Source organism: Bos mutus, chromosome 6 (genome assembly GCF_027580195.1).
Source record: "Bos mutus isolate GX-2022 chromosome 6, NWIPB_WYAK_1.1, whole genome shotgun sequence".
In the NCBI taxonomy this organism is placed as follows: domain Eukaryota; kingdom Metazoa; phylum Chordata; class Mammalia; order Artiodactyla; family Bovidae; genus Bos; species Bos mutus.
In genome coordinates, this window is record NC_091622.1 from 101,889,301 (window position 1) to 101,906,377 (window position 17,077).

The following is a 17,077-nucleotide window of genomic DNA, read 5'->3' on the forward strand; positions in this document are numbered from 1 at the left end:
CCTTTTGAAAATAAAGTTACGGGCCTCGCTCACCGAAGCTTGGCCTCCCCGTGTCATTCATTCGCCGACACCATTCATCTTGAGAGTATCCCTGGACTCTGCTGAGGCTGGTCCCCAGCATGTACATTCTAACCTCATTTAGTAATTTCTCTGTACATCAGGTCATTGATCTTAGAATAAGGATGACAAAGGGCTTCCTAGCTGGCACTAGTGGTAATGAACCCACCTGCCAATGCAGGAGACATAGGACACACAGGTTTGATTCCTGTGTTGGGAAGCTTCACTGAAGGAGGACATGCAACACATTCCAGCGTTCTTGCCTGGAGAACCCCATGGACAGAGGAGCCTGGTGCGTTCATAGGGTCGCAAATAGTTAGACACAACTGAAGTGACTTAGCATGCACACAAGGACAACAAAATCATCTATGTTATAAAGATTTTATGATAGTTAAATGATTTAACATGTGAAGAGCATTTATAACACAGGCTAGGAGATGGTAGTTCAGTTCAGTTCAGTTCAATCATTCAGTCATGTCCGACTTTTTGCGACCCCATGAATCACAGCATGCCAGGCCTCCCTGTCCATCACCAACTCCCGGAGTTCACTCAGACTCACGTCCATTGAGTCAGTGATACCATCCAGCCATCTCATCCTCTGTCGTCCCCTTCTCCTCCTGCCCCCAATCCTTCCCAGCATCAGAGTCTTTTCCAATGACTCAACTCTTCACATGAGATGGCCAAAGTACTGGAATTTCAGCTTTAGCATCATTCCTTCCAAAGAAATCCCAGGACTGATCTCCTTCAGAATGGACTGGTTGGATCTCCTTGCAGTCCAAGGGACTCTCAAGTGTCTTCTCCAACACCACAGTTCAAAAGCATCAATTCTTCAGCACTCAGCCTTCTTCACAGTCCAACTCTCACATCCATACATGACCACAGGAAAAACCAGAGCCTTGACTAGATGGACCTTTGTTGGCAAAGTAATGTCTCTGCTTTTGAATATGCTATCTAGGTTGGTCATAACTTTCCTTCCAAGGAGTAAGTGTCTTTTAATGTCACGGCTGCAGTCACCATCTGCAGTGATTTTGGAGCCCAGAAAAATAAAGTCTGACACTGTTTCCACTGTTTCCCCATCTATTTCCCATGAAGTGATGGGACCGGATGCCATGATCTTCGTTTTCTGAATGTTGAGCTTCAAGCCAACTTTGTCACTCTCCACTTTCACTTTCATCCAGAGGCTTTTGAGTTCCTCTTCACTTTCTGCCATAAGGGTGGTGTCATCTGCATATCTGAGGTTATTGATATTTCTCCTGGCAATCTTGATTCCAGCTTGTGCTTCTTCCAGTCCAGCGTTTCTCATGATGTACTCTGCATATAAGTTAAATAAGCAGGGTGACAATATACAGCCTTGATGTACTCCTTTTCCTATTTGGAACCAGTCTGTTGTTCCATGTCCAGTTCTAACTGTTGCTTCCTGACCTGCATACAAATTTCTCAAGAGGCAGATCAGGTGGTCTGGCATTCCCATCTCTTTCAGAATTTTCCACTATTTATTGTGATCCACACAGTCAAAGGCTTTGGCATAGTCAATAAAGCAGAAATAAATGTTTTTCTGGAACTCTCTTGCTTTTTCCATGATCCAGTGGATGTTGGCAATTTGATCTCTGGTTCCTCTGCCTTTTCTAAAACCAGCTTGAACATCAGGAGGTTCATGGTTCACATATTGCTGAAGCCTGGCTTGGAGAATTTTGAGCATTACTTTACTAGCATGTGAGATGAGTGCAATTGTGCAGTAGTTTGAGCATTGTTTGGTATTGCCTTTCTTTGGGATTGGAATGAAAACTGACCTTTTCCAGTCCTGTGGACACTGCTGAGTTTTCCAAATTTGCTGGCATATTGAGTGCAGCACTTTCACAGCATCATCTTTCAGAATTTGGAATAGCTCCACTGGAATTCCATCACCTCCACTAGCTTTGTTCGTAGTGATGCTTTCTAAGGCCCACTTGACTTCACATTCCAGAATGTCTGGCTGTAGGTGAGTGATCACACCATCGTGATTATCTGGGTCGTGAAGATCTTTTTTGTGCAGGAGACGGTAAGGACTCACCGAATAGACATAAATCTAGATAACCTTGAAAAAGGTGAGATGAAACTATTACCACTGAAAGAAAATAATGACCCAGAAGACATTTTATTTGAACATGGATGAGTGAGCATAAGTGAAAGGTTGTTGTTGAATCACGCGAAGACACCGGGATTCTTGGCCCCCGGAGGAGAAGAATTCAACCCGGGGCCAGAGATGAGGCTTGATCGCTCAGAGCTTTTGTGTAATAAGGTTTTATTAAAGTATAAAGGAGATAGACAAAGCTTCTGACATAGGCATCAGAAGGGGGTAGAAAGAGTACCCGCTTGCTAGTGTTAACAATGAAGTTATATAATCCAAAGAATGTCTGGAGGTTGTAAAGACCTCATCAGACCTCCTCCCATAATTTACATTTTAAGATAACACTGTCCTCAGGCAAGGTACATCCTTGTAAAGACCAGGTCTACTCCCATAATTTACATTTTAAGATAACAGAGACTGTCCTTAGGCAGGATACATTATTGTTATATAATCCTAAGGAATGTGGAGAAAGAAAAAAGTTTGTCCTTTCTTCCTCCTTGAGAATTCCAGACCCCTCTCTCCTTGGGGACCCCTAGACTCCTTGTCAACCTGCCTAGGAACTGACTCTCTCAATAAGGAATATCCAGGGCTTTGCCCCTCTCCCTTCCCAGTTGTGGCAGAAAAAGGCAGGTGTCCATGCAAATTCTGCACTCCCTCTCATAGGTACAGGTATCACTGGAAAGCAAATGGTTAGCCAAAGATTGTTTTTTTCCAGGTACTCTTGACTAGTTCTATACTGAGGCCTTTTTTTAAAAAAAAAATTGTGATAAAATGTGCTCAACATGAAATTTATCTTTTTTAAAATTTATATTTTTAATTGGAGGATAATTGCTTTTCAATATTGTGCTGGTTTCTGCCATACATCAACAGGAATCAGCCACAGGTATACATATGTCCCTTCCCTCTTGAACCTCTGTTCCACCCACCCAACCCTTCCCTTCTAGTTCAGAGCACTGGTTTGAGATCCCTGAGTCATACGGTAAATTCCCACTGGCCATCTATTTTACGTATGGTAATGTGTAAAGTTGATCATTTTAAGTGTACAGTTCAACGATGTTTAGTGCAGTCACGTTGTTTGTTGTACAACCATCACCACTCTCCATTTCTAGAACTTTTTCACCTTCTCAGACTAAAACTCTGTGCCTTTTAAAGATACAGTCACCAGTGCTCCTCCCCAAAGCTCCTGATAACCACTGTTCTACTCTGTCTGTATTGGACTATTCTAGATGCCTCATATAACTGGAAGTATATGGTATTTGCCCTCTTGTGTCTGGCTTGTTTCACTTAATGTGATGTCTTCAAAAAGTTCACCCATGTTACAGCATGTGAGCACTTCCTTCCTTTTTAAAGGCTGAATAATATTCCACAGTGTGGATGTAACACATTTTTGTTTTTTCAGTCATCTGTGGATCCAATGAGGCTGCAGATTTCTTAGAAGTGGATGAGGCTTCTCTATTCTTCCCCATTCTCTCTTTCACCATCCACTTCAGAGAACTCTGAGATCCTAGAAAACAGAACTACAAAACTGAAGAGCCGTGCACCCTGGAATAAGTATGAAGGCTGCCCTTTGACTAGACACACCTGCCTGGGTCCTTTATATGAATAAGAAACACACTTTCATTGCATTAATTAACCACTGGAAATGTGAGGTTATTTGCTCCAGTATCTTGTTTTACCACAACAAACATCATCAGGCTACTCATATTCCTTTATCTACTTGGCAAAACATTTTTTGGTCCCTGATGCATGAAAATGTGTTTTCGTCTCTATTTCCGCAATTTCTTTGTTTCTAAAAAGTTACTGTTCCTTAAAAACCAGGAAGGCAGGCAATAACAGATTTCCCTGGTCATTCAGGGATTCAGGTTAAGAATCCACTTGTTAGTGCAGTGGATACGGGTTAGGTCCCTGGTCTGGGAAGATTCCACAGGCTGCAGCAATGACGACCCAGCACAGCCAAAAATAAACGAATAAATGAAAAAATAAATAAAATTATATAGAAAAAGCAAGCAAGCAATAATGAAACAGCTTTTCTCACTCCCCAGGTTCCCCCTCCCCTGCCACTAAAAGTAGGAATTGAGACATCTTTTCTAGTTTCTACTCTAGATTTAGCCCACTCTCAAACTGACTGAACTAAGACAAACTTCTGTGTGAACAAAGGTCGTGTTTCAGTTCCAACAATGAATTTCTTTAACTGAGACTGAACAAACATACCAAAATCATCAGGCCTCCACTTGGCAGGGGCCTTGGCAGATTGAGAGCATTTGATTTGACATTTGTGTTGACACCACTCCCAAATATGTTAGGTGTGTTTGCTTCTGTTTAAGCTTTGCCAGCCAAAGTTCATAAAGCTCAACTTTCTGCTGTTTAGCAAGTTCTGAAACAAAAGGGCAACACCTTCTGTGAAGAGTATACAGACTTTGATACGATGCAGCCACCATGGAGCGATGTTACGCAAGTGTCAATAAAACACGTTAACAGTTCCCATGCTGATGAGAATAATGAGTCAGACCTAGATTTCCAGGATTCCCAGAGCCCTAGGGATCTTTGATTTTACTTCCCTCAAATCTATTTTCAGGCCATGTCAAAAGGACAAGCTGTCCTCCAAGACATTCTTTAACTCAGGGGTCCCCAACCTCCAGGATCTAATGTCTGATGATTTGAAGTGGAGCTGATGTAATAATAATAGAAATAAAGTGCACAGTAATGCAATGTGCTTGAATCATCCTGAACCCAACCCCTGCCCGCCCCTCTTACCCCAGCCATGAAAAATTGTCTTCCCCGAAACCAGTCCCTGGTGCCAGAATTGTTGGGGACCACTGCTATAACTTGGAGAAGGAAATGGCAACCCACTCCAGTACTCTTGCTTGGAAAATTCCATGGACTGAAAGGCTCCTCAGAGCCTGGTAGGCTACAGTCCATGGGGTCGCAAAGAGTCAGACACGACTGAGCGGCTTTACTTACTTACTGCTATAACTGACAGGTGAGTTTTCCTGGGATTCAATCGGGAATGATTAAAAAGCAGGTAATAACAAATTTGAAATCTGTGTTGGAAAAGTCAGGCTTCCCAAGTGGTGCTAGTGGTAAAGAACCCGCCTGCCAATGCAGGAGACATAAGAGACATGGGTTCGATCCCTGAGCCAGGAAGATCCCCAGGAGGAGGGCCTGGCAACCCACTCCAGTATTTTTGTCTGGAGAATCCCATACACAGAGGAGCCTGGCGGGCTATAGTCCATGGGGTTGCAAAGAGTTAGACACGACTATGCATGCATGCAATTGCCTTCAAGAACAACTACCAGCACCAGAAGAAAAGGAATCGGAGAGCACTAGCTCCCAGGGCTTAGGGATGATAAGTGAAGGCCTTGGGGACATAGCGGGGAAGGAAAGGACTACTCATCTCTACAAATCATATGGATTGTCAAAAGTGTGCGTCAATACAACATTGTAAAACATTTATATTCCAATTAAAAATAAATTAATAAATCATTAAGTGTGCTTTACCCACTTTCAGCAAAGGTCACCTTGACCTTGAGGCATAATGGCCAGAATGTTGTCTAGAAATTGTCCAGCTCAGCCCAAATCAGCAGCAATCTGTCTCTTTTACTGTGAATTAAGTTATTGGCCACAAAGAAGTCTTACACTGAGGAGTCAGATTTCAATGAGCTTGGTGAGAAAGAGGAGACGCCTTTGGATTCATCTCTAATGTTATTGACACAGAACATTTAATATCTTAAACTACCTTTCATCAGTAAAGACTGGCCTTCCCACCCCAAATTAATCATGCTTTCTATTCACAAAGCACTTTGTTAGTAATTTTCATTGGCACTAACTCCATTTTTCTTTTGTGAACAATTATTTATAGTGTACTTGGTGCCCTATTCTGTTGTAATCTTCTTTAAAGAATCACACCTTAATCTCTCATTTTTCTACAGCCTAGTATAATCCATTTCCTATCAATTTTTTAAAGCAAATCAAGTTTTTAAAGAAAATTCATGCTGAATGAATATCTTTTCTTGTAGAAACTACAAGAAAAAAACTACATAGAAAAAAACTTGTTTGGTTTAAGAACAGTCTGTAAATTGTTTACATCTGTTTATTTTGTATGTTGGATATTATGTATGTTGGATTCACAAGATGAAAAGAAGCACTCAAATTTGCAATATTATTATATAACTAGGTAGGCTAAAGCTATAATATTGTTTAAAGTATTTAATTTATATAATTCCCAATTGAATTCAGTATTGAGTGGTCTTCTTTTCCTCCTACACAGAGTGTAACTTTTATGATTGAAAAATTGGGTATGTTTTCAGGCCAGATCAGAGTGTGGGTAGGAGCTTGGAAAAGGGAGGCTGAAAAGAGAATGAAATGAATATAATGGAAGAGAAAGTGAGGGCTAAATGCACCAAAATAATTCAACACAGTATGAACTAATGAGTAAAGAGCCATCAGAATGAAAAAGATATTGAGCAACCAAAAGAAAAATTCTAGCTCTTTGAACTAGATATTAGAATAGGCAATTTAGGTGTTGAGCTTTGTGCTAAAATAGTTCTCTTAATTTACACAAATTAACTTCGTATTTTAAAATTATTTTAAAAATTTCACATTTGAGAGTAGCAAAGTTTCTATTGAAATAATGGTTCATTATTAGAGTGCAATAGACAAAAGTTTTGCTTTTCATAAGTTTCTGATGTGAATTTATGACTATTTTTTACCTGCACATTGAATTTGTAAAGCTAATTTGAATGGGAAATGATTGCATCCTGTGTAAGTCAAACTGTGATTATGGTTTTTTTTAAAAATATATTTTTTATTTGACTGTGCTGAGTCTTAGCTGTGGCATGTGGGATCTAGCTTCCTGACCAGGGATTGAACTCAGACCCTGTGCATTGGGAACATGGAGTCTTAGCCCTTGGACCACCAGAGAGGTCCCAGTGATTACTGTTTCTATAAAAGATTCCTGCTGTAGAAGGAATCTTTGTGTTCCTCCAAAATGTGTATGTTGAAAGCTAATCCCCAGTGTAATGGTATTTGGAGATGGGGCCTTTGGGAGATGACTAGTTCAGGGAGACAGAGGCCTTGTAAATGGGATTAATGCCCTTATTATTATAATTTTTTATTGGAGTATAGTTGCTTTACAATATAGTTGTGTTAGTTTCAGTGCCCATATTAAAGAGATCCTAGAGGAATCTCTCACCCCTTCTGCCGTGTACATGGGCAAAAAAGCCTTCACCAAACATTTAATTTGCCAGTGTCAACTACACATTGGCACTTACCAAGAATATTGCCAACAAGTGAACAACAAAGGCATTTGCCATCTGCCTGTACAGAGATTGAACCCCATGCTGCTGCAGCTGTTGACCTTCAACAACTCCTGAGGGAGTTCAGGGTGGAGTGAGGCACTCTGTGCTCCAGAGAATCTGGAGGGACATGTCTTTAGATAGTTGGATGTTCTTAGGAACAGATTTTATGATCTCAATCCTTGCATCTCATATCTAGAGAAACATTAAATCCCTTCATGGTGACATCAGATTCTCATGACTAACAAAAAATCTTTTGTAAAGTGAGTGCTTCATGGAACTTCCTCTTCACCAAAACCTTATATATTGACTTTTCCCCACTGCTGCTTTGAAGCAGTCTCTCAGAGCTATCCGAGATGCCTCCTCCCGGGCTGCAGTCCTCATTTTGCCCCAAATAAAACTTAACTTGCAACTCTCAAGTTGCACGTCTTTTTTTAGTTGACACCAGCATCCTGATCTATGACTTCCCAGACTCCAGAATGATGAGAAATAAATTTCTGTTGTTTATAAGCTGCCTAGTTTATGGTATTTTTATCATACTAGCCTAAACAGACCAAGACAACATCCATCAAATTTGTGTTACTTGATTTTCCTACAATCCCAACCTTGTTGCAAGCAGTTGACAGACAAATTTGACCGGGTGTAGCATACCCAACTCCAGTACTCTTGCCTGGAAAATCCCATGGATGGAGGAGCCTGGTAGGCTGCAGTCCATGAGGTGGCTGAGAGTCAGACATGACTGAGTGACTTCACTTTCACTTTTCACTTTCCTGCATTGGAGAAGGAAATGGCAACCCACTCCATTGTTCTTGCCTGGAGAATCCCAGGGAAGGGGGAGCCTGGTGGGCTCCTGTCTATGGGGTTGCACAGAGTCGGACACGACTGAAGCGACTTAGCAGCAGCAGCAGCAATTCTAACTTGGTGCCACACTAAATTCAAAGCTGATGTCCTAAAAAGCGTGCCTTCCAAGCTTTAATGTACATATCAATCACCTGAAGTGAAAAAATTAAAGTGTTAGTTGCTCAGTCGTGTCCGATTCTTTTGTGACCTCATGGACTATAGCCCGACAGGTTCCTCTGTCCATGGGATTTTCCAGGCAAGAATACTGGAGTGGGTTGCCATTCCCTTCTCTAGGGTATCTTCCCAACCCAGGGATTAAAGGCAGGTCTTCTTCACTGCAGGCAGATTCTTTACCATCTGAGCCACCAAGGAAACTCCATCAATCAGTAGGGGTCCTTTATAAAAGTACCGTGAAAAAAAAATAAAGACTCTAATTATGCAAATCTGGGGTGGGCCCTGAGAGTTTGCATTTCCAACATGATCACACATGACCGTTGTGATGCAAGGGAATTGAGCCTTGCCTGGATGAATCTTTTGGGCATCATGCCCTGTATAAGTGGGAATTTGAAGGTTAGATGTTATCTCATCTTTGTAAACATTTTTATATGCATAATATAAGGTTTAGATCCGAGACTAGCTGAAAATTTTTTCTTCAGTCATACATCTACTTTGGCACCCCTTTAAGCTATGCATAAATCTGGAGGAACCAGGCTCCATTACACATATTTATTTTTTGATCATGCCATGCAGCATGTGGGATCTTAGTTCTCCAACCAGGAATCGAACCCATGCCTCCTGCACTGGAAGTGCAGAGTCCTAACCACTGGACCACTAGGGAAGTCCCTGGACACTAGTACTCTTAGACCAGGGCATGCATGTCCCTTGCCCCACTCCTGTACCTCTTTGAAGTGCCTTCTCTGAAATGTTCTAAGTTCTCTTTGGTGCTGGCCCTGTTTCTCCATTTGGGGTGCTGTCTGTCTCTGCACATGGGGTTGACCAGATGTCCTGAGCTGCTCTTGTACCTACAACATCACCCTGGGGCTCATCTCTAGATTCCAGTTCTAGGAGAGGTGTCTAGTGATCAGACTACTGCTGCTGGCTGACAAAATATTTCTTTTGCAAGATTGTTTGAACTTAGGCACTTGGGGTGACGCTGACATGCTGATATGGGGGTGATTCTCATTTATTTTGGATGTAGATCTAATTTAAGGGTCTGCACTGTCTAAGGTTCACTGCTCAGGCCATATATGTGGGCTCAGGCATCCACTTTCACTGTCTATGTGTAAACCATGCTGCCACTTCTGTTGTATAAACACCCGAGGGCTCTCGAGGTGGTTTCAGGTGTCCTTATGCTCCTTGCCACTGGTATTTAGGGCAGTTACCCAATCCCCTTTGGGATACCATGGATACCACATGGATCAAGCAGTCCTTTGAGAGTGGATACACTTATCACTTCTGAAGGCTTTCAAGATTCTTCATCACAACAGACTCTTCTTTCTCTAATTTTTCAAATTAAAAAAAAATGTTTTAGCTTTTTATTTTATATTGGAGTATTGTTGTTGCTCAATTGCTAAATCGTGTCTGACTCTTTGTGACCTGTCAACAATGTTGTGATAGTTTCTGGTGGACAGCAAAGGGTCTCAGCCATACATATATATGTATCCATTCTCCCCCAGACTCCTCTACTGTCCAGGTGACCAATGGACACTTCTGATCGATGTGGTGATGCCATGTTCTCCCTGGTTAGTGTTAAGCCCTCCCAGATGAGGAACAGATATTTTTGCATATATGAGGTTATTTATTTTGTTATGTCTACAATTCCCTTCCTGCTGGTGATGGTGTATGAGAGGCAAGGTACAGTCAGTATTCAAAAAGATCACATTTTCATTTTTTTCAATAATTATTACCTAAATCAGTTTCATTTTTCACTTTCATGCATTGGAGAAGGAAATGGCAACCCACTCCAGTGTTCTTGCCTGGAGAATCCCAGGGACGGGGGAGCCTGGTGGGCTGCCGTCTGTGGGGTCGTACAGAGTTGGACACGATTGAAGTGACTTAGCAGCACCAGCAAAGATTTCAAGGCAAGACGTAGTTAGAAGATGTGCTGTTTGGTGTTATTCTATAACATCTTAAATGATACATTTAACATGACCAGAAAACAAATTATTCACATTTTCTGCACACTTTGGGTCAGGTCTGAATTTGTGGTTATTATCTAGGAAGTGCCATAACAGTCCTTGAGTGACTGGAAGCTAGTATTTACAAGTAGCACAATGGATGATGCAAAATCAAGAGTAACAATGTAACTAGCATGAAATATATATGGTAGGAGAGATTTTAGAGGCAGGAAGATTCATATTATTTTAATACAAACATGTTACAAGCACCATGGTATTATGAGAAATTATAGCATTACTACCTCTTTCTTGTGTTGAAAGATAAGAAATTAGCAACAAGTGGCTCATTTGATGGGGGCACCCAAGGTGGCACAGTGGTAAAGAATCTGCCTGCCAATGCAGGAGATGGAAGAGACACACTTTCGATCCCTGGGTCGGGAAAATCCCCTGGAGGAAGAAATGGCAACCCATTCCAGTATCCTTGCCTGGAAAATTTCATGGAGAAGGTTGCAGAGTTGGAGGCAACTGAGCATGCACACATGGCTCATTTGATAATAAAGAAAAGAAAATGACTCTTGGACCAAATAAGAAAAAATATTGGGAAGAATCTTTACATGCATTGCGTGGACAATAATTAAAATTTTTATTATTCTAAAGTGAAAGTTGCTCAGTTATGTCCAACTTTTTGGGACCCCATGGACTATAAAATCCATGGAATTCTCCAGGCCAGAATACTGGAGTGGGTAGCTGTTTCCTTCTCCAGGGGATCTTCCCAACCCAGGAATTGAAGAGGGGTCTCTTGCATTGCAGGTGGTTTCTTTACCAATTGAGTTATCAGGGAAGCCCTTTTATTCTAAATCTTCATCAATAGATCTCTATACTTAAATGGACTTGTGAATTTTATAATATATATATTTATAATATTATATATATATCAGATCAGATCAGTCTCTCAGTCGTGTCCGACTCTTTGCGACCCCATGAATCATAGCACGCCAGGCTTCCCTGTCCATCACAAACTCCCGGAGTTCACTCAGACTCACATCCATCGAGTCAGTGATACCATCCAGCCATCTCATCCTCTGTCGTCCCCTTCTCCTCCTGCCCCCAATCCCTCCCAGCATCAGAGTCTTTTCCAATGAGTCAACTCTTTGCATGAGGTGGCCAAAGTACTGGAGTTTCAGCTTTAGCATCATTCCTTCCAAAGAAATCCCAGGGCTGATCTCCTTCAGAATGGACTGGTTGGATCTCCTTGCAGTCCAAGGGACTCTCAAGAGTCTTCTCCAACACCACAGTTCAAAAGCATCAATTCTTCGGTGCTCAGCCTTCTTTACAGTCCAACTCTCACATCCATACATGACCACAGGAAAAACCATAGCCTTGACTAGACGAACCTTTGTTGGCAAAGTAATGTCTCTGCTTTTGAATATGCTATCTAGGTTGGTCATAACTTTCCTTCCAAGGAGTAAGCGTCTTTTAATTTCATGGCTGCAGTCACCATCTGCAGTGATTAGGGAGCCCAGAAAAATAAAGTCTGACACTGTTTCCACTGTTTCCTCATCTATTTCCCATGAAGTGATGGGACCAGATGCCATGATCTTCGTTTTCTGAATGTTGAGCTTCAAGCCAACTTTTTCACTCTCCACTTTCACTTTCATCCAGAGGCTTTTTAGTTCTTCTTTGCTTTCTGCCATAAAGGTGGTGTTATCTGCATATCTGAGGTTATTGATATTTCTCCCGGCAATCTTGATTCCACCTTGTGTTTCTTCCAGTCCAGCGTTTCTCATGATGTACTCTGCATAGAAGTTAAATAAACAGGGTGACAATATACAGCCTTGACGAACTCCTTTTCCTATTTGGAACCAGTCTGTTGTTCCATGTCCAGTTCTAACTGTTGCTTCCTGACCTGCATACAAATTTCTCAAGAGGCAGATCAGGTGGTCTGGTATTCCCATCTCTTTCAGAATTTTCGACAGTTTATCGTGATCCACACAGTCAAAGGCTTTGGCATAGTCAATAAAGCAGAAATAGATGCTTTTCTGGAACTCTCTTGCTTTTTCCATGATCCAGTGGATGTTGGCAATTTGATCTCTGGTTCCTCTGCCTTTTCTAAAACCAGCTTGAACATCAGGAAGTTCACGGTTCACATATTGCTGAAGCCTGGCTTGGAGACTTTTGAGCGTTACTTTACTAGTGTGTGAGATGAGTGCAATTGTGCGGTAGTTTGAGCATTCTTTGGCATTGCCTTTCTTTGGGATTGGAATGAAAACTGACCTTTTCCAGTCCTGTGGCCACTGCTGAGTTTTCCAAATTTGGTGACATATTGAGTGCAGCACTTTCACAGCATCATCTTTCAGGATTTGAAATAGCTCCACTGGAATTCCATCACCTCCACTAGCTTTGTTCGTAGTGATGCTTCCTAAGGCCCACTTGACTTCACATTCTAGGATGTCTGGCTCTAGGTGAGTGATCACACCATTGTGATTATCTGGGTTGTGAAGATCTTTTTTGTACAGTTCTTCTGTGTATTCTTGCCATCTCTTCTTAATATCTTCTGCTTCTGTTAGGTCCATACCATTTCTGTCCTTTATCGAGCCCATCTTTGCATGAAATGTTCCTTTGGTATCTCTGATTTTCTTGAAGAGATCCCTAGTCTTTCCCATTCTGTTGTTTTCCTCTATTTCTTTGCATTGATTGCTGAAGAAGGCTTTCTTATCTCTTCTTGCTATTCTTTGGAACTCTGTATTCAGATGTTTATATCTTTCCTTTTCTCCTTTGCTTTTCGCTTCTCTTCTTTTCACAGCTATTTGTAAGGCCTCCCCAGACAGCCATTTTGCTTTTTTGCATTTCTTTTCCATGGGGATGGTCTTGATCCCTGTCTCCTGTACAATGTCACGAACCTCATTCCATAGTTCATCAGGCACTCTATCTATCAGATCTAGGCCCTTAAATCTATTTCTCACTTCCACTGTATAATCATAAGGGATTTGATTTAGGTCATACCTGAATGGTCTAGTGGTTTTCCTACTTTCTTCAACTTAAGTCTGAATTTGGCAATAAGGAGTTCATGGTCTGAGCCACAGTCAGCTCCTGGTCTTGTTTTTGCTGACTGTATAGAGCTTCTCCATCTTTGGCTGCAAAGAATATAATCAATCTGATTTCGGTGTTGACCATCTGGTGATATCCATGTATAGAGTCTTCTCTTGTGTTGTTGGAAGAGGGTGTTTGTTATGACCAGTGCATTTTCTTGGCAAAACTCCATTAGTCTTTGCCCTGCTTCATTCTGTATTCAAGGCCAAATTTGCCTGTTACTCCAGGTGTTTCTTGACTTCCTACTTTTGCATTCCAGTCCCCTATAATGAAAAGGACATCTTTTTTGGGTGTTAGTTCTAAAAGGTCTTGTAGGTCTTCATAGAACCGTTCAACTTCAGCTTCTTCAGCGTTACTGGTTGGGGCACAGACTTGGATTACTGTGATATTGAATGGTTTGCCTTGGAAATGAACAGAGATCATTCTGTCATTTTTGAGATTGCATCCAAGTACTGCATTTCAGACTCTTTTGTTGACCATGATGGCCACTCCATTTCTTCTGAGGGATTCCTGCCCGCAGTAGTAGATATAATGGTCATCTGAGTTAAATTCACCCATTTCAGTCCATTTCAGTTCGCTAATTCCTAGAATGTCGACATTCACTCCTGCCATCCCTTGTTTGACCACTTCCAATTTGCCTTGATTCATGGACCTGACATTCCAGGTTCCTATGCAATATTGCTCTTTATGGCATCGGACCTTGCTTCTATCACCAGTCACATCCACAGCTGGGTATTCTTTTTGCTTTGGCTCCATCCCTTCATTCTTTCTGGAGTTATTTCTCCCCTGATCTCCAGTAGCATATTGGGCACCTACTGACCTGGGGAGTTTCTCTTTCAGTATCCTATCATTTTGCCTTCTCATACTGTTCATGTGGTTCTCAAGGCAAGAATATTGAAGTGGTTTACCATTCCCTTCTCCAATGGACCACATTCTGTCAGATCTCTCCACCATGACCTGCCCATCATGGGTTGCCCCACGGGCATGGCTTAGTTTCATTGAGTTAGACAAGGCTGTGGTCCTAGTGTGATTAGATTGACTAGTTTTCTGTGAGTATGGTTTCAGTGTGTTTGCCCTCTGATGCCCTCTTGCAACACCTACCGTCTTACTTGGGTTTCTCTTACCTTGGGCGTGGGGTATCCCTTCACGGCTGCTCCAGCAAAGCGCAGCCATTGCTCCTTACCTTGGACGAGGGGTGTGTGTGTATATATATATGTATTTTTTTTTTTTTTGGCCAAGCAGCATGTGGGATCTTAATTCCCTGACCAGAGATTGAACCAGTGCCCCTGCAGTGTAAGTGCGGAGTCTTAACCACTGCACCATCAGGGAAGTCCCTGTAATACATTGTTAACCAACTTCTTTATGTAGACAAGAACCCACAAGCATGCCTGGGTATGTCCAGGGACCTGCACACCCAGGAGGTAGCCTTGGAACTAGGGTTTCAGTGGGAGTGAGGCCCTTTGAGGAGATTTATGAGATGGAGATTGTCACAATAAAATATTTAAAAGCACAGCAGGAACATATAAGGAAGAATCAATAGCCAAACTATGTAGGGAAAACAGGCAAAAGATCTCAATATTTGTGTTCCCAGGTATTACTCTGAGTTTCACTCACAAAAGCTGAAAGCCAAAAAATTAAGTTGAATTAAAAAGGAAAGGGTTTTTTTGCACCTAACATTGGGATTTAATTTATTTGGGTCAGTCCCTAGCTCAAATTCCTCAGTTCCTTCCTCTCGCACTCAGAAAAATCAACTTATCACGGTGGCCTACGTGATGTCCAATAATCTGATGTCTCTCTCGGCTCATTGCCTGCAATTCTGCCCACTTGTTCATCCACTCTGGCTTCAGTGACTCTCATAGAGTTCTTCAGAAAAGTTTGTGTCTTTGTCAGAATTTTCTCTTTCCTTTCCCTAGATATTTGAATGGGCCATGCTTTCACTTCACACATATTTCTACCCCAAGATGTTGGTTCTCAGAGTTCTTCCTTGACTCTTCGATTTTATTTTTTTAATTGGAGTACAGTTGCTTGTGGGCTTCCCAGTGGCGCCGTGGTAAAGAATCTCCCTGCCAGCGCAGGAGACACAGGTTCCCTGTGTTGGGAAGATCCCCTGCAGTAGGAAGTGGCAACCCACTCCAGTATTCTTGCCTGGGAGATTCCACGAAGAGAGGAATCTCGTGGGCTACAGTCCATAGGGTTGCAAAGAGTTGGACACGACTGAGCACACGTGCACTGAGTAGTTGCTTCACACTGTGGCGTTAGGTTCTGCTGTACGACAAAGTGAATCAGCTCTATGTACATGTACATCCTCCTCTGTCTCTCATTTAGTCTGTTTGTCTTACCTCCTGCATGAGAGCCACATTAAGGAAAAGAGTTTGCTTCATTCACTGAAGTGAATGAAGTCTAGAACTGTGGCTAACCCTCAATAAGTGTTTGTTAAGTAAATAAAAAAGGAAATAAATTGAGAAAATCTGGAAACATCCTAAATGTTATATGACAAGGGAACAGTTAAATATAGTACCATTTAGTACTATGTGCCCATGAACAAGGATGTGGTTAAATTTTATATGCTGAAAGAAAAGGCTTTGGGGATATTTTGGTGAGCCAAGAAAACAAGTTACAGGATATAGTACACATTTTGAAACAATTACTGTAACACATGCAGTAAAAGAATGTATTTGTCATATGTGTGCTCATACGTGCAGTAGAAAAAGATGGGAAGATGTTCATTAATAGCCTGATCGCTAGGGAATGGGACTGTGGGGGATAGGTTTATACTTTTTTACTTTACATATTTCTCTTTTGAAGTTTTGTAATCGTACTTTTAAGATAATACCTTTTGAGGACTTCCCCAGTGGTCCAGTGGTTAGGACTCCGCACTTCCAATGCAGGGTTTGATCTCTGGCCAGGGAACTAGGATCCCACGTGCCATGTGGTGCAGTCAAATAAATAAATAATGACTAAAATAATAATAATACATTTTAAGCTTCCACTCATAAAGTTCTTGATTTTAAGGCAAGCAATCGAAACAAAAATCATGAACAAATATTAAAGGACTGATGCTGAAGCTGAAGCTGCAAAACTTTGGCCACCTGATGTGAAGAACTGACTCATTGGAAAAGACCCTGATTCTGGGAAACATTGAAGGCAGGAGGAGAAGGGGACAACAGAGGATGAGACAGTTGGATGGCATCACTGACTCAAAGGACATGAGTTTGAGCAAGCTCTGGGAGTTGGTGATGGACGGGGAAGCCTGGCGTGCTGCAGTCCATGGGGTGCAAAGAGTTGGATACGACTGACTGACTGAACTGAATTGAAGTGAATAAGAAAAAAGTCTCAAAACGATAGTACTCTGTGCAGTGCCTCACATACAAAGGACTCAGTAAGTTTCAGTGTGTAAACCTAACAGTCAAAGAAGCTGGAGTTGGGAGAACCCCCTATCCCTCTCTACATCTGTAAACTCTGTCTGCTTGATAATACCCAGATCCTTGCTTCCTGAAAGATGCTCAGAGGCTCAGAGCTTAGAGATCAAAACTCTTAATTTTATAACTACAAGAGGTTATTTTTTAAAAGCA